Source organism: Mauremys reevesii, linkage group 15 (assembly GCF_016161935.1).
Source record: "Mauremys reevesii isolate NIE-2019 linkage group 15, ASM1616193v1, whole genome shotgun sequence".
Taxonomy (NCBI): Eukaryota; Metazoa; Chordata; order Testudines; family Geoemydidae; genus Mauremys; species Mauremys reevesii.
In genome coordinates this window covers 5038875-5061785 of record NC_052637.1, presented here as the reverse complement: position 1 = coordinate 5061785, position 22911 = coordinate 5038875, and the positions used below count along the sequence as shown (strand labels likewise).

At 48.3% G+C, this 22911-nt stretch overlaps 1 pseudogene; it reads right to left on the bottom strand.

Annotated features, from left to right (window-relative positions):
* Positions 1-395: 395 nt before the first annotated feature.
* Positions 396-22911, bottom strand: part of LOC120383895 — a 379520-nt pseudogene continuing 357004 nt past the window's right edge.

The following is a 22911-nucleotide window of genomic DNA, read 5'->3' as shown; positions in this document are numbered from 1 at the left end:
ATTTTCTCACTTTCAGTAACATGTAATAAATCTCCCCGTCCCGCTCACGTTCCCTTTCCTTCCATACTGTCCTTTTCTATTCATTATTGTTCTAGCCTCACTTCCCATCCCTGTTTATTTCCCTCTCTCTCCTCCCTGTCACAGATCATCCCCCTCGGCTGCTCTCTTCCTTCCCTGATCTTATCCCTTCCCCTCGTGCTGATCCCGGGCTGGGAGCCCCCAGTGAGATCTAAGGACACAGATCTGTACAAAACGCTCCCTGCAGCTGCTGCTTCTCCCCAACCCTCCAAACCCTGATTCATGCTGTGTCCCTGCAACCCCCACCTCCGCCTGTCCCCAGCCCAGCTGTTAGTTCTGCCCCCTGCCCAGCCCCCACCTCTGCCCCTCAGGGCTCCTCTTCCCCTCCTGCAGCCCCAGTGGTTCTTACTCCTTCTCCCCCCATCCCTGGGGCTGCAGAGAGGGCGGGGGAGGTGCTTACAGCAGCCATAGAGATGAGAAGCCAGAGGCTGGGTAGATGGGAGTCCTCCAAGATCATAGCGACTGGGGTCCATGAGGCTAAAGAGGCTGATTTCTGGTTCCCCCTTCAGCTGCGTGTCTCAGGGACACAGTCTGAGCCGGGATCCCCATGTCCCCACCCAGAGCCAGGGTCGGATTCTCTCCCTAGAGACGGAGCCTGGTGGGAAAGTGAAGATCGGGGCCTCGTCACCAGCATCGATAAATGTCACCTGCCCCCGGTCACAGTCCAGACAAACCCGGATCCTGCTGGGAGCCCGGCTCAGGGCAGGGGGTCACAGGGGAGCTGAGAGCCCGGAACTGATCCCCCCACTGCTCCACAGCCCAGATCCCCCCCTGAGGGCGAAGGCTGATCCCTCCCTTCCTCCCCACAGACTCTCTGGCCACCCCCACAACCCAGCATTGCCCATCCCCCACCTCCACCTCCCAGCAATGTCTCCCCGAGGTGAATCCCTCACAGCCCAGCACACAGGGCCAAGTATCAAATCTCTCAGGGTTGTCGGGCAGATCCTGGCGTGTGTCTCCCCATCTCACACTTTTCTGATCCTCAGACAGGACGAGTTCGGGATGAGCCGTGTCTGGATCCAGAGTCACATTTGCTGGGGAGGGGGAGAATCAGAGCGTTAGGGGCAGAGCTCGGCCCTGGGGGAGGGTTTGATGGTGTCAGTGACAGAATCTGCCCCAGCTGAGGAGTGATTCTGAATCTCCTTCCTGCAGGATTTACCTGTCAGCTCTGAATGGGGAGCAGCTCTGAGATGTCAGCACAGTGCAGGGGAGAGTCACGCCCCTGGCAGAGATGGGCCCTGCAGCAAAAGGGTCACTTGAGCCAGGTCTGGGACTCAGGCTCTTTCCTGTCCTGCTGCACATCTCTCCAGGGAGGGGACTAGAGACCCACATGTCAGGGGGGTGGGGGGGATGGGAGGCAACATAGTGGTGAGAAACTGAGCTCCCTCTCCTCAGTGCTCACTGACCTGCCTCACCTCTCCCTGCAGTTTCGCATCTTAAACCCCATATTCCCAGATGAGAAAGAGCATCACTGGGAGAGGAGAACAGATGCCTTCCATCCCTGCCCCCTCAGCCTACGTGAGAGCAAGGGGAGTATTGGGGAGAAGGAGCGGGAGGGGAAGGAGGGAGAGCAAGCAGAGAGGTGAATGGAGACATGAAGGAAGGGATCCCAGAGGGGAAAGAAAACCATATTGGATGAGGAGATGGGGCAGGGGAGGCCCAGGGCAGCAGGACATGAAAGGTTATAGAGAGTTTGCTGTGAGTGTGAAAACAGCAACTCACCTGCCTTTTACCTCCAAGCAGCCACCATCACCAAACCTCCAGGCCCTTCCACCTGCCCCCACTCCTACTGCCTCTGCACCAGCCCCATTCAGCTGAAGGCCTGCTGCTCTCCCCACCCTCCTGTTCCTGCCAGGCACTGCCGGCCCTCCAGACCCTTCCAAACGCTGCCCCATCCCTCAGTCTTCTGCGCCCTTTCCAATCCTGATGTCTCCCCCTCTTTGCACTCTCATGACTTTCCCCCTGGGCTCTCCCTGTGGTCTAGCACCAGGGTTCTCGTCACTGGGCATATTTTATTTCCTCACCTCCCTGTTTTGTCACTTGAAATATCTTTGTTTCTCTCTCTCTCTCTCTCTCTCTAATCTCTGAATTTTAGCATTTACACGTCATTTCCTCGGTTTCCAAACTCTGAATTGTTAAACCTCAGTTACTGGGCATTTAACAGACCCAGAATTCAGTTTGCTCCTGTTCCACAGCCAAGGCCGGCTCCGGGCACCAGCCTACCAAGCACATGCTTGGGGCGGCACCTTGGGAGGGGACGGCGATCGGGGTTTGTTTTTGTTTTTTTTTGGTTTGGCCAGGCAGCGCTGGGGCGGGGACTTGGGCGGTGCGACGTGGTGCTCAGGGGCGGGGATTTGGGCGCGCGACGCTTGGGGGCGGGGACTTGGGCGGCGCGACGCGGCGCTGGGGGGGACGGGGACTTGGGCGGCCCTACATGATGCTCGGAGGGGATGAGGACATGGGCGGCGCGACACGGCACTGGGGGGGCAGGGACTTGGGCAGTGTGACGCGGCGCTGGGGGAGCGGGGACTTGGGCGGTATTTTGGTTGCTAATTCCCATTGATTTCAATTGGCATTAGGCCCTAGCTGTACGTCAGGCCATGGCTACACAACCTCCCTCCCCTCCCACTGAGCTGGGAAATGCAGGATGCTTGTGAGCTCTGCCCTGAGCAACGAACTCCCCTCCCACGGCCACAGTCAGGGGAAAGAAGCAAAACGTTCTAACAGCAGCTGAGATTGACACATTGATAGAATCTGAACTTCAGTTACCTTCTTGTACAGGTGGCGCAGAACTTCCCAGCCCTGGAAACACAGAATCAGAGATGAGAGCTCATCTGAACAAGCACATTAACAGAAATTAGTGTTGTAGAGAGGGAGGCCACTCGTCCGGGATTAAAATGGACAGGCCTCTGTTGAGAGGTTTGTCCGCTGTCCAGCACGGGGTCTAAAATGGATGTGATTTTGTCCAGTGTTGGATGGGGGACATCACTCTGCCCCCTCCATCTCTGATAAATGGCATCCCCCATGTGGCATGACCTCACACGCACCATCACGCCAAGGGGGATGGGGTGGCACCGGGGGGCCCAAACCAAACCCGACAGTCTGGAAATGTCGAGCGTTCTGAGAACGACTGAGTGGCTCCTTATGCCTATAAAATGTTACACTGGGGAAAAGATACGTTCCAGAGTTCAGCATAAAGTAAACAATCCCCAAATACACCTGTGAGCATTTCTCTGTCAGCGGCTACAATTTTAACAGACTCTTTTTTCCTTAGCCAGTGACCCGTGTGTGTGTATTATGGTACAATCTCCAGTTACATGATCACACACTGTTTTTTGACACAGGACCCCGCCTCATTCTTTCACTGCCCAGGATGGATGCACAAGGGGTGAGGATTAAGGGTGCACAGGCAAACATAAAACCGGCATTTCCTAACTCTCAAGTCTTCAACATTGCAGCCTAAATCATATTCTGTTCAGGGGGGTTGTGCAATATTCTGAACTTGTATCATGTCCCCTCTCACTCCTCTCTCTTAAAGGTAAAAATTCCCAATTTTTTCAATCTCTCCTCATGCTGAGTCTCATTGCCTCTCTCTGAGCCCTCTTTTCTTCTTCGCTACCCTTTCTGAGATGGGTGAGCGGTACCCAAAACAGAACTCCAGATGAGGCAAACCACTGATTTACATAATGGCTGTATAATATTTCCATGTTGTTCACCAGCCCATTTTTATGGATTCTCATATTTTGTTTGACCTTTTCCCCAGAGCTGTGCAGTGAGCAGAGGTTTTTGTCAAGCTGAACACAGTGAATTCCCGGTTGCATTACTGAGCTGCTGATGCACTTATTTTCAAACCCTGTAATGTGAACGAGTTGCTCAGTTTTTTCCCTCCATGGTACATTCATTGATCACCAGTGCACTTAATATCCCACCATGTTTCCCTTTCACACAACTTGGGGTGGGGGTGGGGGGGGGTAGGTCCCTCTGAACTGCCTCACAGTCTTCACTGGACTTGACTAGCCAACCTGAACTGTGGCCCCCTGGAAGAAGAATCATTCCTCCCAGGGACCACTCCTGAAATCCCCTGGGCATCCCCATACATCTCCTCTCCTGCCCCATCTTCCTCAAGGAATTCCAGAGCCCACAATGGCTCTCTCTGGGCCCTTACTGGCTTCCCATACAGCTTGGATCCTGCTGTGTGTTTGGGGGGTTGCAGTCAGTGTGTGATGCAGGGCCGGTGCTACCATTTAGGCCAACTAGGCGGTTGTCGAGGGTGCCAACATTTGGGGGTGCCAAAAAGTGGCGCCCCCAATATTTTTTAAAGCCTTTCAGCGGCCGCTGCGCTGGGAGGGAGAGGGAGTCTGAGCCACTGGCAGCCTGCCCAGGCATTCCCCCGGGTCAGCACGCTGCTGCCGGCAGCCCAGGGGTCTGGGCTGCCAGCGGCGCGCTGACCCAGGGGAACCCCTGGGCGCCTGCTGGCGGCTCAGACTCCCTCTCCCTCCCAGTGCAGTGGTTGCTCCATCCCATGCCATTCTTCTCATTGCCGGCGGGGGCGCCAGAGGCTGGGCAGAGCTCCGCAGCTCTGCTTAGCGCACGTGGCACGAGCCCAGCGACAGGTGCAACAGCAGGGCTTCTGGAGCAGAGGTGAGGTGGAGTGGGCAGGTGCCAGAGGGCTCCCCGGGGGACGGGAGCTGCCACAAGGGGGGAAGGAGGCGCCTCAGGGAAGGGAGGGGAGGTGCCACCGGGGGGGGGGGCACAGAGCTGCCGCAGGGCTTGGGGGGGGTGGGCGGTGCAAGGTGGCAGTTTCGCCTAGGGCGCAAAACTTCCTTGCACCGGCCCTGGTGTGATGGGGTCTCTATCTCTGTGTGTGACCAATGGGTGTCTGTGTGCGGTGAATGTGCTAACCCCTGCTGGCTGCCATGTACCTGTGCCACGGCTAGAGTAGCAGCAGCTGTCTGGGCACATGCAGCCCTGTTAGGGCTTCTGAAAATTGAAATGAGCAGCCTAGACATTAACCTGCCCTGGTCCAGCCCTTTGTCCACCTGCCCTCCCAGAGCCTCCAGCCCCATCAGGGACTCTAACAGCATCTCATTGAGAATCCTCTGAGCTCCCAGTGTGCACAGAAGAACTCCTGAGGCACCCAGAATCACACTGTTGGCCACACAAACCTTTGAGTCTTTTCACCTTAGGACAGAGCCGGCTCTGTCCCAAAGAACTAGTGCAGAATATTAACTATGAGAAAAAGGGAAACGAAATCTCAGGGCAGGGGAGCTTTGGATATTGATGCAATAGGAGCAGTAGTTACCTGGGCAGACGACGTTTCTTCTCCAGTCTGAAACCAAACACAGAGAGAGGGATGAGAACTCAGCTGAGCAAATGCAGCAACACCAGGGCTCTGGGATGAAGAGCAGCTGGCTTACACTGAACCCAGGCAAGAGCAAAGTGATTCAGAAGCAGGGACACATTTTGAAGAACTAGATGAGACTCTCCCCTTCATTCCATTGAATTCGTACAGCCCCATTCACCAAAGTCGAGGTGCAAAGACTCGGGTCCTATGTGACCCGTCACTAGGCCTAAGTGACCAGGTAGCATCAGTGTCTAAATTCCCAGCTCACTAGGAAACTCTGCATCTACCTTGGCAAGAACCTGATCCCTGCCTCTGCCACTGCCAGGCTGGGTTACTGTAGATCACTGAATCCAAAGCTGAGTGTGAAGGCTCCAGCTGGTACCTAACGCAGCTGCCGGCCTTCTCCAGGGCTTAGGCCACAGTGACACATCAGGCCCATGTTCCAGCCCCTTCACTGGCTCCCAGTCCCCTTCTGATGCCAGTTTAAGGCCTTGGTTTTAATCTGAAAATCAATTAAAGAATCCAGCCCCAGGGGAGGCTGCTTGTGAGCTGTCCACGTAGGAGGCTACATAGGCAGAGGATTGTATGGGGCACCCAGGTTGCAGGGTGGGGGTGACAGAGCCACCCCTTAGTTTGGATTGTACCCTGGGAATGTCACAGTCACACCCTTAATTAAAGCTCCCTGGCTAAGCAGGGGATAGAGATGCCAAAACCCAGTGAAAATTAGGGGGGGGGGGGACAGGTGTTCCTGCCTGATGCTATGAATTCCCCTTTGAGAGCCCTAGGTACCATTTGACCCTCCCCTCCCCTCTCCCGTGTTTAAAGCCAGAGCTGATTGGACTCCATGGAGAGCCCTTGTTTCAGTTCAGTGATGGCAAGAGCTTAAACCACTGATGAGCAGGTCTAGGGGCCAAGTCGTAGACCTAGTGTGGGGACAGGGCTGCAGCGAACAATGGAGACGCAGCAGCAGCCACGGCCTGCTGGAATCCCGGGGGCCTGGGTAGGTCGTGGAACCTCAGAACGCACCATTGCAGAAGTTGCAGTGGGTGGCCAGCGGCAGCCGTGAGAACAGAAGTGGAGCTGAGCGGTGGCAGAGGTAACAGCCCCAGAAAAACCAGCAGAACCAGCGGCAGAGGCATCAGCCAGTGGAGGCAGAGACAGAAGCCACAGTGAGCCAGTTCCAGAGGCATCGCTCGATGTCCCTCCCCCTTTTTCAGGGAGGGGAGGCAGTGAGCAGCCAGTGGTATAGGTGCCGACTTCCCCTCTGGCCGGTGAGTGCTTGACACCCTGCTACACTCCAGGCCCTGCCCCCATTCCACCCCCTTCCCCCAAACCCCTCTCACCTCTTCCCATCCCTGCTCCGCCCCTTTCCCCAAATCCCCACCCCTGTTCTGCCTCCGACCCACCTCATTCCATCCCCTTCCTCAAGTCCCAGGCCCCACCCCACCTCTTCCTCACCTGCTCCCCTAGGTGTGCCGCATCCCTGTTCCTCCCCCTCCTTCCCAGAGCATCCTGAGTGCCTTGAAACAGCTGTTTTGCGGCAGGCGGGAGGCACTGGGAGGGAGGGGGAAGAGTTGGTCAGCGAGGCCGCCAGCAGGTGAAATGTGCTGTGGGGAGTGGGGAGCTTGGCTGTGGGTGGGTGCAGAGCATGCGCTAATTTTCTCTGTGGGTGCTCTGGGGCTATTGGCACCTATGGCCAGTGGTGACAGTGATAGCAGCAGCAGCAAGCCAGTTGTAAACCTGGAGGCAACAGCGGACGCCTTGCTCAATGCTCCCCCTCTTCCTCACACACGCACTTTTCAGGGGTGGGAGGGCACCTCTGAAATCTGGGTCTTCGCTGATTAAGAGCAACCAGCTGTGAGTGGGCTGCAGTGGCGGGAGAGGGCAGTGGGGTGTTACAGGTCGTTCACTCATTGGATTTTCACATGACAAGGTGGGAAACTGAGGCAAACAACACTGCCCAATGTACTGTGGGGTGGGTGTTCGCTTAGGGTTACATGCTTTCGAATCATGGCTGTGGTGTTTTCCCAAAACAATGCTAGGGTCCCTTTGCCTTGTAATACAAGTTTTCTTTTGTTACACCCAGACTCAGGGCGGGTGAGTGGGATGTTTTGTCTCTTATCCTGTGTCATAAACCAGCACTTTTGTCAGTCAGGGTGTGAAAAAAAGCACGTCCCTGACCGACATAAGTTTCACCAACAAAAGCACCGGTGTGGACAGTGCTGTGTCGGTGGGAGACACTCTCCCAGTGACGTAGGTACTGCCGCTCATTGGGAGTGATTTAACTATGCTGGTTGGAGGTTAGCACAGAGTGGCCACAGAAGAGACGCAATTGCAGGGCAGCTGCAGTGGGACAGTGGTGCCACTATAAGCCTTAAAGAGGCCCAGGAGTTACATTTTCCCAGATTATTGGGTGGGGTCTCAAGTTTTTTCTGGTTTGTATTGCTAAGAGGAACCCTTGACCTTGAACCGAGCCTGTGTGCTGCTGACTCCACCTGGCAGAAGGGTGAGAGATCAACAGATCCAGAGATAGTTTCAACAGCACGGAAAAGGCTGCATTCAAGAAACAGAAACACTTACCAAGTTCTCTTTGAAGATCATCTAGGTAACATAGAATCAGAAACAAACAAACACTAATTAAGTGCATCTCTTCTAGGATGGAATCAACCCCAGCCTCCCATCATGCAGCCTTGCCTGTCCCTCACAAACCCATTGATCCAGGATATGGGTAGGGAAATAACTGAGATCTGGGGAGAAGAGTCTTTTTCCAACATAAGAACATAAAAATGGCCGTACTGGGTCAGACTAAAGGTCCATCTAGCCCATTATCTGTCTACCGACAGTGGCCAATGCCAAGTGCCCCAGAGGGAGTGAACTTAGCAGGTAATAATCAAGTGATCTCTCTCTTGCCATCCATCTCCACCCTCTGAAAAACATGGGCAGGGCACGGAGCACCTGCAAAGTCCCATAGGATGTGGCTACACAGCAACTGAATACCCGCAATTGACCCATGTCAGCTAACTAGGCTCACACGAGATTGGCTGGGGGCCTGTAAAATTGTGGTGTAGATGTTTGGGCTCATTTTGTGTCTACACTAGAGTAAAGTATCAAAAAATAACTGATTATCTACATGGACTTAGTTCTGAAAGTTTTGAACTCACTAGGGAATTAGGGCCAGATTTTTAAAGGTATTTAGGTTGCTAACTCCCATTGATTTCAATTGGACCCTAAAATCATCAACATTATTCTTTTAGTGATGTGTTGCATTTAGTGTTGGATCCTACACGCGTTGAAATCAAAGGCACAGCTCTAATTGATGGTAGTGGTGCAGCATCAGGGCATTCCTGTTTTTCTCATTTAAAAAATAAAACACGATCAGACAAATTTGTACGAAGTTTTCCTTGTTGGAGAAAAGAGCACAACACTTACCAATTTCTATAATTCGTTTATCTAAAAAAAACCAGCAGAAATAAATATAAATTATGATTAGGAGCATTTTTCTCTCAGATATACGGTTGTCTGAGTTTTCTGAAAGTTGGACATTGTGTATAATTTTTCATATTACTGGGGGGAGGGGGGGGGAGGAAAAGGGGGAATTTATCAGGCTTAATTTCCTCCAAATTTCCTTTTAACATTAAATGAAAATATGAACAACTCCTCCTAAAATATAATTACACACAAGATCCACGTTGGACCAAATTATTTACTCATCAGATGAGGCAAGAGGGCATTTGAGGGCACAGAGTCCTCCTGGTCCCCCATGTCATGGTGCCTCCAGCACCATGTGGATTTCACCCTCAGAAAAGATACATTGCAAAGAACATTTTCTTTCTGATTTCCTCTTACCCACATATTGAATATTTATCAATACATTATCACTGATATTTCATGTGATTTTCAAATTGATCTCTCTTTAATAATCATCATCATAAATAATAAAACAGCAAACAGCTGAATGGAAAAGGTTCTATGTGGACAAAAATTGAACTTACTGATTTCTCCAAGATGCTTCCCTAAAGAAACGAAATAAAGCAAACAGATATAAATACAAGTTATTTAAGAATATTTCCAGTTAATGAAGATTTAAAGAAGTGTTTTCATGACATGATCACCTGACCCCTAAATACCAACATTTCATTCATGTTTTACTAACCACGTGTCCACACTAGAGTTAAGTGTCCAACAGTAACTGACTATTTTCAAGGATTTACAAATGCAGCAACACCTACACTACATGACGGGATTATTCCGATTTTACAGAAACCGTTTTTAAAAAAACAGATTGTATAAAGTCGAGTGCACGTGGCCACACTAAGCACATTAATTCGGGGGTGTGCGTCCATGTACCGAGGCTAGTGTCGATTTCCGGACCGTTGCACTGTGGGTAGCTATCCCATAGTTCCAGCAGTCTCCCCCGCCCATTGAAATTCTGGGTTGAGATCCCAGTACCTGATGGGGCAAAAAACATTGTTGCAGGTGGTTCTCACTAGGCACGGCCTTCCCCTGAGTAAACCTGGCCAAAGGTACACTCCAGTCCTGGGCAGTCCCGCTGTAAATGGCCATGCTCTCCACAGGAGAAACTTAAAATCTTTAAGCAAGCCTCACCCCTCCCTCCAAGCAAGTAGCAGACAACCGTTTCGGACCTTTTTTCCTGGGTGAACTGTGCAGACGCCATAGCACGGCAAGCATGGACCCTGCTCAGCTCAAGACAGCAATCATGAACGTTGTAAACACCTTGTGCATTCTCATGCAGTCTATGCTGAACCGGGACCTGCAAAACCAGGCGAGGAGGCGGCGGCTATGGCAGAGCGGCGACGAGAGTGATGAGGACATGGACACAGAATTCTCTCAAACCGCGGGCCCTGGCGTATTGGAGATCCTGCTGGTAATGGGGCAGGTTCTAGCCATTGAACGCCGATTTTGGGCCCGGGAAACAAGCACAGACTGGTGGGACTGCATAGTGTTGCGGGTGTGGGACGATTCCCAGTGGCTGTGAAACTTTCGCATGCGTGAGGGCACTTTCATGGAACTTTGTGACTTGCTTTCCCCTGCCCTGAAACGCCAGAATACCAAGATGAGAGCAGCCCTCACAGTTGAGAAGCGAGTGGCAATAGCCCTCTGGAAGCTTGCAATGCCAGATAGCTACCGGTCAGTCGGGAATCAATTTGGAGTGGGCAAATCTACTGTGGGGGCTACTGTGATGCAAGTAGCCAAAGCAATCACTGAGCTGCTGCTACAAAAGGTTGTGACTCTGGGAAATGTGCAGGTCATAGTGGATGGCTTTGCTGCAATGGGATTCCCTAACTGTGGGGGGGCGATAGATAGAACCCATATCCCTATCTTGGCACCGGAGCACCAGGGCACCCAGTACGTAAACCGCAAGGGGTACTTTTCCATGGTGCTGCAAGCACTGGTGGATCACAAGGGACGTTTCACCAACATCCATGTGGGATGGCCGGGAAGGGTTCACGACGCTCGTGTCTTCAGGAACACTACTCTGTTTCAACGGCTGCAGCAAGGGAATTACTTCCCAGACCAGAAAATAACAGCAGGGGATGTTGAAATGCCTGTCGTTATCCTGGGGGACCCAGCCTACCCCTTGATGCCATGGCTCATGAAGCCATACACAGGCAGCCTGGACAGTAGTCAAGTTGTTCAATTACAGGCTGAGCAAGTGCAGAATGGTGGTGGAATGTGCATTTGGCGGTTTAAAGGCGCGCTGGCGCACATTACTGACTCGCTCAGACCTCAGCCAAACCAATGTCCCCTATGTTATTGCTGCTTGCTGTATTCTCCACAATCTCTGTGAGAGTAAGGGTGAGACCTTTATAGCGGGGTGGGAGGCTGAAGCAAATCACCTGGCCGCTGATTACGCACAGCCAGACACCAGGGCGATTAGAAGAGCACACCAGGAAGCGGTGCACATCAGAGAAACTTTGAAAACCAGTTTCATCACGGGCCAGGGTACGGTGTGACTGTTGTGTTTGTTTCTCCATGTTGAACCCCCACCCTCTTGATTGACTCATTCCCTGTAAGCCACCCACCCTCCCCTTTTGATTACCGCTTGCTTCCTAAGGAAATAAAGTCACTCATTTAAAAATCATGTATTCTTTATTAATTCATCATAAAAAGAGGGAGAGAACTGACAAGATAGCCTGGGTGGGGTTTGGGAGGAGGATAGGAGGAAAGGAAAAGGCCACTACAAATTTTCAAAATAATGACAGCCTTTTGGTTGGGCTATCCACTGGGGTGGAATGGGCGGGTGCACGGAGCCTCCCGCCATGCGTTCTTAGTAGTCTGGTGGGTGAGGAGGCTAAGGAACATGGTGAGAGGGGAGAGCAGTTATACAGGGGTTGCAGTGGCAATGTGATCCTGCTGCTGTTCCTGAAGCTCCACCAGACGCCTGAGCATGTCAGCTTGATCACGCAGCAGCCCCAGAGTTGCATCCCGCCACCGCTGATCTTCCTGCCGACACCTCTCCTCACGTTCATCCCTCCTGTCCTCACATTCGTCCCTCCTGTCCTCATGGTCACTGGCATCTTTCCTGTACTTTGATACCACATCCTTCCACTCATTCAGATGAGCTCTTTCATTGTGGGTCACTTCCATGATTTCCGAGAACATTTCGTCTCATATCTTTTTTTTCTGCCGCCTTATCTGAGATCCTCCTCTGTCCCAAAGGCTGAGACTTGAAAAATTTGCAGCTGCAGGAGGGAGGGAAAAAAGGGAGAGAAGTATTTAGAAAGATACATTTTACAGAACCAATGGTTATACTCTTTCACAGTGAACAACGCTATTCACCTTACATAGCACATGTGATCTCACTACAAGGTCGCATTTTGCATCTTAATATTGAGTGCCTGCGGCTTTGGTGTTAGAGATCACAGACGTAGGTCCAGGCATCAGAATTTGGCTTGCATGCGGCCATGGTAAGCCATTGTCTTTCGGCTTCTGCAGCCTTCATACATCCAGCACCCTCCTTTCCCAAATAGCAAGCAAAGCCCATTGAGTGCTGCTTCTTTCCTGTTAACGTGCAGCACCAGAACCGCTCCCATCCAATTCTCTGGGATGATCGCTTTACCCCTTCCCCCACCGCGTGGCTGGTATCATGGAAGATCCCAGCTAGCCAAACGCGAAAAAGCTCAGCGCCAATTACCCCACGTCTTCCCCCTGCTTGGCTAACTGCAGGGAAGGATTTCTTTAAAGCCACAGGCAAACAGACCAGTAGGAATGGCCATCTCTGTCCCCTTAATTAAATTCCCATATTTCAACCAGGTTACCATGAACAATATCACTCTCCTGAGGATAACACAGCGAGATAAAGAATGGATGTTGCTTGAATGCCAGCAAACACCGGGACCATACGCAGCTAGGCTTTGTCATGCAATGATACCAGATTACTTGCTACATGCATGGCGTGGTCAAGTGTCCTACCATGGAGTATGGAATAAGGCTGCCCTGCCCAGAAACCTTCTGCAAAGGCTTTTGGAGTACCTCCAGGAGAGCTTCATGGAGATATCCCTGGAGGATTTCCGCTCCATCCCCAGACATGTTAACAGACTTTTCCAGTAACTGTACTGGCCGCGAATGCATCCCAAGTCCTCAGGGCAAATTAATCATTAAAAAACGCTTGCTTTTAAACTATGTTTTATATTTACAAAGGTACACTCACCAGAGGTCCCTTCCATGGTTTCATTGTCTGGGATAGTGGCCTGGGAGGGCTGGGAGGGTAATTCCGTCAGGGTGAGAAAAAGCTCCTGGCTGTTGGGGAGAACGGAGTGCTGTGTGCTCTCTGCAAGCTCATCGTCCTCTTCATCTTCCTTGTCCGCAGAATCCTCAGGCAAGGCTAAGATTACCACCCCCACCTCGGAATCCACAGACAGGGGTGGGGTACTGGTGGTGGACCCCCCTAGAATTGCATGCAGCTCAGCATAGAAGCGGCATGTTTGCGGCCCTGCCCCGGACCTTCCGTCTGCTTCTTTGGTTTTCTGGTAGGCTTGTCTGAGCTCCTTAACTTTCACACGGCACTGTACTGAGTCCCTGGTGTGGCCTCTCTCCATCATGGCCTTGGAAATTTTTTCAAATGTTTTTTCATTTAGTCTTTTGGAATGGAGTTGTGTTAGCACGGAATCCTCTCCCCATATAGCGATCAGATCCGGTACCTCCCGTGCGGTCCATGCTGGAGCTCTTTTTCGATTCTCAGATTGCATAGTTACCTGTGCTGTTGAGCTCTGCGTGGTCATCTGTGCTGATCAGCTCTCCACGCTGGGCAAACAGGAAATGAAATTCAAAAGTTCACGGGGCTTTTCCTGTCTACCTGGCCAGTGCATTCGACTCCAGATTGCTGTCCAAAGCGGTCACAATGGTGCACTGTGAGATAGCTCCCGGAGGCCAATACTGTCAAATTGCGGCCACACTAACCCTATTCCGAAATGGCAATACCGATTTGAGCGCTACTCCCCTCGTCGGGGAGGAATACAGATATTGATATTAAGAGCCCTTTATATCGATATAAAGGGCTTCGTTGTGTTCACGGGTGCAGGGTTAATTCGGTTTAACGCTGCTAAATTCGGTATAAACCCGTAGTGTAGACCAGGCCCAGGGTTGTGGGATGAAGAGCAGCTGGTTTAAGCTGAATCCAGGCAAGAGCAAAGTGATTCAGAAGCAGGGACACATTTTGAAGAACTAGATGAGACACTTGCCTTCATTCCATTGAATTTGTACAGCCCCCATTCTCAAACCCATTGATCCAGGCTATGGGCAGGGAAACAACTGCGGTCTGGGGAGAAGAGTCTCTTTCCAACCCACAGGCAGGGTGCAGAGCACCTGCAATATCCTAAAGGGTGTGGCTACACAGCAACTGAATACCCGCAATTGACCCATGTCAGCTAACTAGGCTCACAAGACATGGGTTGGGGGCCTGTAAAATTGGGGTGTAGACGTTTGGGGTCATTTTGTGTCTACACTAGAGAAAAGCATCAAAAAATAACTGATGGTCTGCATGGACTTAGTTCTGAAAGTTTTGAATTCCCTAAGGAATTAGGGCCAGATTTTTAAAAGGTATTTAGGTTGCTAACTCCCATTGATTTCAATTGGCATTAGGCGTCCAAATACCTTTAAAAAGCTGCCCTTAGAGCCCAATATGCAAGAATCCCAATGCTTCCTTGCATATTACATGTTCCCATTCACTTTGCTGGAAGCGTTCGGTGTTCACGGAATGTAATATTGGGCCCTAAAATCATCAACATTATTCTGTTAGGGATGTGACTTGTGCATTTAGTGTTGGATCCTATACACGTTGAAATCAAAGGCACAGCTCTAATTGATGGTAGTGGTGCAGCATCACGGCATTCATGTTTTTCTCATTTAAAAAATAAAACATGAGCAGACAAATTTGTACAAAGTTTTCCTTGTTGGAGAAAAGGGCACAACACTTACTGATTTCTGTATCACGTTCCCCTAAAAACAGAAATAAATATAAATTATTATTAGGAGCATTTTTCTCTTGGATATACGGTTGTCTGAGTTTTTTGAAAGTTGAACATTGTGTATAACTTTTCATATTACCCGTTGGGGTGAAATTTATCAGGCTTAATCTCATCCCAATTTCCTTTTAACATTAAATGAAAAAAAATGAACTCCTCCTCCTCAAACATAATTACACACAAGATCCATGTTGGACCAAATTATTTACTTGTCTGATGAGGCAAGAGGACATTTGAGGGCACAGAGTCCTCCTGGTCCCCCATGTCATGGTGCCTCCAGCACCATGTGGATTTCACCCTCAGAGAAGATACATTGCAAAGAACATTTTCTTTCTGATTTCCTCTTACCCACATATTGAATACTTATCAATACATTATCACTGATATTTCATGTGATTTTCAAATTGATCTCTCTTTAATAATCATCATCATAAATAATAAAACAGCAAACAACTGAATGGAAAAGGTTCTATGTGGAGAAAAATTGAACTTACTGATTTCTCCAAGATGTTTCCCTAAAGAAACAAAATAAAGCAAACAGATTTAAATACAAGTTATTTAAGAATGTTTTCAGTTAATGGAGATTTAAAGGCGTGTTTTCATTATATGAATGCCCGGCCCCTAAATACCAACATTTCATTCATGTTTTATTAACCATGTGGCCACACAAGAACTAAGTGTCCAACTCTAACTGACTATTTACAATTCTGGAAGGATTTACAATTCTGAAAGTTTTGAATTCCTTATGGAATTAGGGTCTGATTTTTCAAGACATTTAGGTGCCAACCTCCCACTGATTTCAGTGAGAGTTAGCTGACCACATACCTTTAAAAATCTAGCCATTAGAGCCCAGATCTGCTTCCTTGTATTATCTCTCAGATTCCCATTAGCTTTGTTTGGAGCTCTTGGGGTGCAAACTGGCATTTCTGGCCCTCAAATTATTAGCATGATTGTTTTAGCGATATGACTTGTGTATTCAATGCTTAATCCTACACTCATTGAAGTCAATGGCAAAGATCTAACTGATGTTAGTGATGCAGTATGTGGGCTTTCAACTTTTTCTGGTTAAAAAACTCCACCCAAAAAATTCATAAATAAACAAAGAAATACCCTTATTAGGAGACAAATTTGTACAAAAGTTTTACTTGTTGGAGGAGAGAGCACGATATTTACAGATTTCTATATCCTGTTCCATCAAAAATAAACAGAAATAAATATAAATTCTTATTAGGAGCATTTTTGCCTTGGTTATACAGTTGTCTGCATTTCGTGAAAGTTGCCCAGTGATTATACAATTCATGAGCCTTTGATGGGTTTCATATTCTCAACACCAGGAGAAAAAGTTTTCCCTTCTCCGGCCTGGTCTACACTACGAGTTTATATCGAATTTAGCAGCGTTAAACCGAATTAAACCTGCACCCATCCACACAACAAAGCCCTTTATATCGATATAAAGGGCTCTTAATACCGATATCTGTACTCCTCCCCAATGAGGGGAGAAGCGCTGAAATCGGTATTGCCATTTCGGATTAGGGTTAGCGTGGCCGCAATTAGACGGTATTGGCCTCCGGGCGCTATCCCACAGTGCATCATTGTGACTGCTCTGGACAGCAATCTGAACTCGGATGCACTGGCCAGGCAGACTGGAAAAGCCCCGTGAACTTTTGAATTTCATTTCCTGTTTGCCCAGCATGAAACACCAATCAGCACAGGTGATCATGCAGTCCCAGAATCAAAAAAGAGCTCCAGCATGGACCATACAGGAGATACTAGATCTGATCGCTGTATGGGGAGATGAATCTGTTCTATCAGAGCTCCGTTCCAAAAGACGAAATGCCAAAGCATTTGAAAAAATCTCCAGGCTATGATAGACAGAGGCCACAGCAGGGACTCAACACAGTGCTGCGTGACAAGCGTAACGGAAAGCCAAAGAATCAAATGGACGCTCACGGAGGGAGGGAGGGAGGGAGGGAGGCGGGACTGAGGACTCGAGCTATCCCACATTCCCCACAGTCTCCGAAAACCATTTGCATTCTTGGCTGAGCTCCCAGTGCCTGAAGGGTCAAAAACATTGTCGCAGGTGGTTCAGGGTATATGTCGTTAATCCCTCCCCACCCCCTGTGAAAGAAAAGGGAAAAAAAATGTTTCTCGCCTTTTTTCAATGTCACCATATGTCTACTGGATGCTGCTGGCAGACGCGGTGCTGCAGCATCCCATTGCCTTCCCTTCCTGATGGCAGACGGTACAATAGGACGGGTATCCGTCACCATCATTATCCTGTGAGTGCTCCTGGCTGGCCTCGGTGAGGTCGGCCGGGGGCTTGGGAAAAATGGGAATGACTCCCGGTCATTCCCTTCTTTAAGCTTTGTCTCCTGGAGATTCAGTCCTGCCTGGAATATCATTGCAGCTGGAGGCTGCCTCCCCTCACATTTTATCTCAATAAAGTCAGTGTTTCTTATTCATGCATTCTTTATTACTTCATCACACAAGGGGGGGGGGGGAGATAACTGCCACGGTAGCCCAGGAGAGGTGTGGGAGGAGGGAAGCAATGGCTGGGGTTGTTGCAGGGGCACCCCCTAGAATGGCACGCAGCTCATCATTTCTGTGGGATGTCTGGGGCTCTGACCCGGAACGGCTGTTTGCCTCTCTGGTTCTCTGGTAGGCTTGCCTGATATTCTAGGCAGGACTGACTCTACCTTTAGACAAAACGTAGAGAAGGGAATGACCTGGGGAGTCATTCCCATTTTTGTCCATGCACCCCCGGCCAACCTCAGCGAGGCCAGCCAGGAGCACCCATGAAAGAAGCAGATGGTGCAATAGGGCTGGTAACCATCTCTGCTAACTTGCAAAGGCAAGTGAATGCTGCTGTGTAGCACTGCAGTACCGCATCTGTCAGCAGCATCCGGTACACATACGGTGAGAGAGTGAAAAACAGCTAAACAGGCTCCATGGTTGCCATGCTATGGCATCTGCCAGGGCAATCCAGGGAAAAGGGTGCAAAATGATTGTCTGCCGTTGCTTTCACGAAGGGAGGATTAACTGATGGCATTTACCCAGAATCACCCGCGACGCTCTTTTTCCCCCCCATCATGCATTGTGATCTCAACCCAGAATTCCAATGGGCAGAGGAGACTGCGGGAACTATGGGATAGCTACCCACAGTGCAACGCTCCGGAAATTGATGCTAGCATCTGTACATGTAAGCACATTAATTTGGGGTTGTGCGTCGTGTGGCCGCGTGCACTCGACTTTATACAATCTGTTTCCAAATACCGGTTTCTGTAAAATCGGAATAATCACGTAGTGTAGACATACCCTTAATCTCTGATTTATTATTTCTCACCATTGTCAGAACTCAGGTTAAGGCTCAGAGCTCATGTCTATTCAGACCCCTCTTATCTACTGTGTATATTTTTTTAATATTACCTATTGGGGTGAAATTTGCCAGGCTTTGTCTCACTCCAATTTCTTTGTAACAGTAAGTGAAATCACAGACAACTGCTCCCAAAATAAAATCACACACGATCGTTATGGGGGCCCAACTCTGTACAAAATATTTACTTATCAGAGGAGGGAAAAAGACTAACTAATTCCCAAAGTCCATGGGGACTGAGGAGGGAATAACTGCACACCTGGGTGGGAAGCAAGCAGAAAAGAGTGAGGAGTGGAGACGGTTTTGGATCAATCTTCCCTCCACCCCTTCCCCAAATGCTCCATTCAACTTAACTGAGGCAGTTCTGGGGGAGAAATATTCTGTGCCTGTAAAGGGCTGGTGCAGATCACTGCCTCCTGGAGCAAATGGGACCTTCGTAACGTTTCCTTCCCTGTGCTGCTGAGGGGAGGGCAGTGCAGGTCGGTGCTTCCCCTGCTTGGCCTAGTGTAAAATTTCATTCTTCCCTTTTTTCATTTATTAGAAGAAAATTTCTTGTTAATTTCACTAAATTTTCCCCTGTGACGTTTACCTTTTATTTTAAATAGATAAAGAGTGAGGCGAATGAAACAAACAAACAAAACCAGGAGAATCACACTCAGAGCCACCATCCATGGATTCACCCTCGGGAAAAAGAAATCTGAAAAATAAACCCCACAGGATTTGCATCAGTTTGGAAGCAGGAACAACACTATTTTTTTCTCTATTGCACGTAACTATGTAACTAGTCCCCAGCAGGACGTATGTGAGATAAGAGTGAAAACATGACCCCCTCTCTGCTTCACAAAAGACCAAAACCTGATTGTAAAAGTTACACTGCTTTAGCTCTGATTAACCAACTAACCAGTTAGTTAACCAACTAACACTGCTTTAGCTCTGATTAACCTGTGAACGAACAGGCCTGGTTTGATTCACGGTATTCAGAGCTTCATTGAGTTCAGGGGCAAATTCTCTGCTCACAGAACCGCACTGACTTCACTGGAGTTATGCCTGCAGACAATCTGGTCCTCACTGTTCAGCAACATTCAGAAATTGCAGGAGTAATTAGAGTATTTTGGTGAGTCACTAATAATTTCCCCAATTATTTTGATGAATCATAATTGCAATTAATCCAAACATTAATTGATTCATCTTTTTTTGCTGTTCCTGTGTCTACAGCATTTAAATCATCTAGCCAGGGTGGGCATTTCAAACATGCCTAAGGCCTTCTCCACAAAGGATTTGTGCACTGGTTTAGTGAAATTGGCGTAACACTCATGCAGTCATTGTTACACTGATTGCACAGCTGACCACGTAACAGGACTGCCCCAATTTAACTAAACTGGTTGACAAAACTTTAAATTGTAAATCAGCTCAATAGTGTCCTTTGTCCATTTAGTATCAATCAGTAAGGAACTGACTTAAGCTAAAAACATAGGACACTCTGAAACTGAAATAAGAGCATTCAAACAAGGGGTTCCATCAATAACTCAGGAGTGCTGCTTGTGTGTGTAAACAAAGGCAAAGTGAGCTATGAGCACAACTCCCATTGAATGTTAACGGAAACAAGCCCACATAATTTGGTGACATTTCACTTACTGAAAAGGTAGCAAACAAACCATAGTGTACAAATTGCTACATTCACAAAATCACTGTGGTGAAATTAGGTTTTTAGGAACAAACTCTTTCAAGGTTTGGTGAATATTTCTTCTCAAAATCATACTTAAAAAAAAAAAGTAAGAGTTTCAAGAGTATCAGAGTTAAGATTAAATTTACATGAAACCCAAAACTCTGATAACTCTGAATATTCAAAATTAAGGCAATCAGATTGCCTGAGTTGTGACCTGTTAAGGTACCAGTTTCTGAACTTCTTTGTTTTTATGTAGGTTAAAATAAAAATAATAATAGGAGATATACCAATCTCCTAGAACTGGAAGGGACCTCAAAAGGTCATTGAGTCCAGTCCCCTGCCTTCACTAGCAGGACCAAGTACTAATTTTTGCCCCAGATCCCTAACTGGCCTCCTCAAGGATTGAACTCACAACCCTGGGTTTAGCAGGCTGATGCTCAAACCACTGAACTATTCCTCCCCCTATATTGTAAAATATGCACAACAGATGCTTCAGTTCTTTGTTTTGTTTTGTTTCTGATGAAGGTGATTTCAGTGTGTGGGTTTAGCTGGTAACTGACCTGCTATATAAACTGTTGATTCCTTTTCTTGATTGAGAAAGGTGTTCCTGATCCAACAGGACAGGTTCTGGTTTGAACGTTTTTTTATAATAATGGAATTTTCTGTTTCAAACAGGCCACTATCCCGTAGGGATTTTGCTTCAGAGAGAGATGGTAATTCTTGCCCACGGAGATCTCTCCATAGAACCTTGGGCTCTGGGTACCACCCAGCCGACTGACAAACCACTCGGATCCCTCCATTCTGGTGACTCTCCACAGAGATGAGAGGATTGGAGCCTAAAACTAAAAGAAAATTACATACGTGTGATAAATCAATGGGGTAACTTAACAGCTAAAAGGATGAGTGAGAGATTGTGGATCTCTTACTCCCACTAGAGATCACTTGCTCATGTAGAAGGGAGAAATGAACACTGGAATTTCTGAATTCCCAATACCCATGGACACAGGAAAAGATGTGAACAAATATTCAGTGAAATTATTTTAAGTAAGCAAGAGATATTGTCCTCTCCACCCAACAGCAATGGAGCACTGAACAAATTTGGAAATCTGGCTACTTCATTTAAATACCTAGTGGGATATAAATTTTTCAGAAAGCCAGTTTTTAGTATATTGGATAGACGTTTTGTTTGTTCTATTTTTAAACAAATAAACAAATCTGACTGGCTCCATGGTTCCTGTGTCAGAGCAGCAGGGGACAAACGCTCGGACTCATCCACTAGCGGTAAATACAAAATGTCTCCCTCCCTCACCACCATCTTTATGTGGCCTCAGCCAATCAGAAAGCTACAACTGATTTTGACTGCACCCCAACTAACTACCTGTAGTGACCACGTCAGAAGGCCCTATAAACCTGTCAGTCCCACCTTAGCCTCGCCTCAGAATGACCGCAGGGAAATTGGAAGACCACAGGCTGTCCACACTTGAAAGGCTGCAGCAGCACGGCTTCACCGCTGTGGTGCTTCAGTGGAGACACTGCTTACACCAACGGCAGGACTTCTCCTGGGGTCATCGGTAATACCTCTCTCTGAGAGGCAGTAGCTGGGTCGACAGAAGAATTCTTCTGTTGACCCAGCGCTACCTGCATGGGGACTTAGGTCAGCTTAGTTATGTCATTCATGGGGTGTGTATTTTTCACACCCCTGAGAGACATAGTTAAGCTGACCTACTTTTCTAGTATAAACCAGGCCCATATTTGTCTAGACGTCTTTTCCCTCCTTTCTCTCCCTCCTTTTGAAGTCAGCCAAAAACATCTTTTGGGCAAGAAAATCCCTTGACCATTCTGAAAAGGTCTTTAATTAAACGTTGGGAAAGTTTTCAGCATATTTTCCAAAGTGTATGAACATGGTCATGTGCTGAAATCTAATCACACTATGTTACTCTAAAATAATTCACAAGTTGCTAGTCACAGTTGTTGCAGTTGAAAAGAACAAAAACTGCAGCCCAGACTAAGTTAACACAGACAAGAGTAGCTGACCTGCTATCTTCAGTTCCAATAGGGCTTCTTCATAAAAAGAACCATCTTGAACAAAACAGTAGTATTGTCCTTCATCTGAGCGTCTGATATTAAGAATCTGCAAGGAAACATTCCCATCCGTGATGCCAGCTTTCAAAAGCTCTGTCCTTCCATGATAGTCTGGCGTCTGCTTTCCATACTGATCTTTTCCTTCATGATATTGGTGAACAATTGAAGTGAACTCAGATCGGAACCATCTCACCTCCATGTTCTCAGCGCTCATCCTGGGGGACAGGTGACAGGGTAACACAATGGCCTCACCTACAGTGGCAGTGACAGAGTGACCAGGACCCATCACTCTGAACTGGGCTGTGAAATACACCAAAACAAAAAGAGAAGAAGCTCAGGGGGAAAACATGCTAGAAACAAAAAATACAGTAGGTTCAAACTTTCCAAAAATTCAGCCTGGGGCAGACACCTGGCATGCAAATTTTCAACCTGAATATTTGAAATTTGGAAAAGTTACAAGCAACTGAAAAAGACATTTATAGTAGAAAGTGACAGGCCAGCTCAGGTATAGGTGTCACTGATAACGCCCCTTATATTAATTTGATATGCCACAGAACCATTTCAGTGCCCCGGGACTGCCAGGGTGACCTGAGTATATACACTGTATACCTGAGCTCTGTGATCTGTCCCGGCCTTCACTATATTTCTGATGTGATTCTCAGTGTTGGTTTTCATATGAGAAGGGTGAAAAGATGAAATCCTGACTCCACTGAAGTCAACAGAGATCACCTAAAATTTCACCCTAATGTTTTGGGACCCAGCTTCTTTGGAGACCACCACCTATCACCTCGTATGAGGACACAATTTTCATTGAGATGAGAGGAGGTTCTTGAGTTTTCCTCCGTTGCCCCCCTCCACCTGTTTTCAGTGAGACGGGGTCACT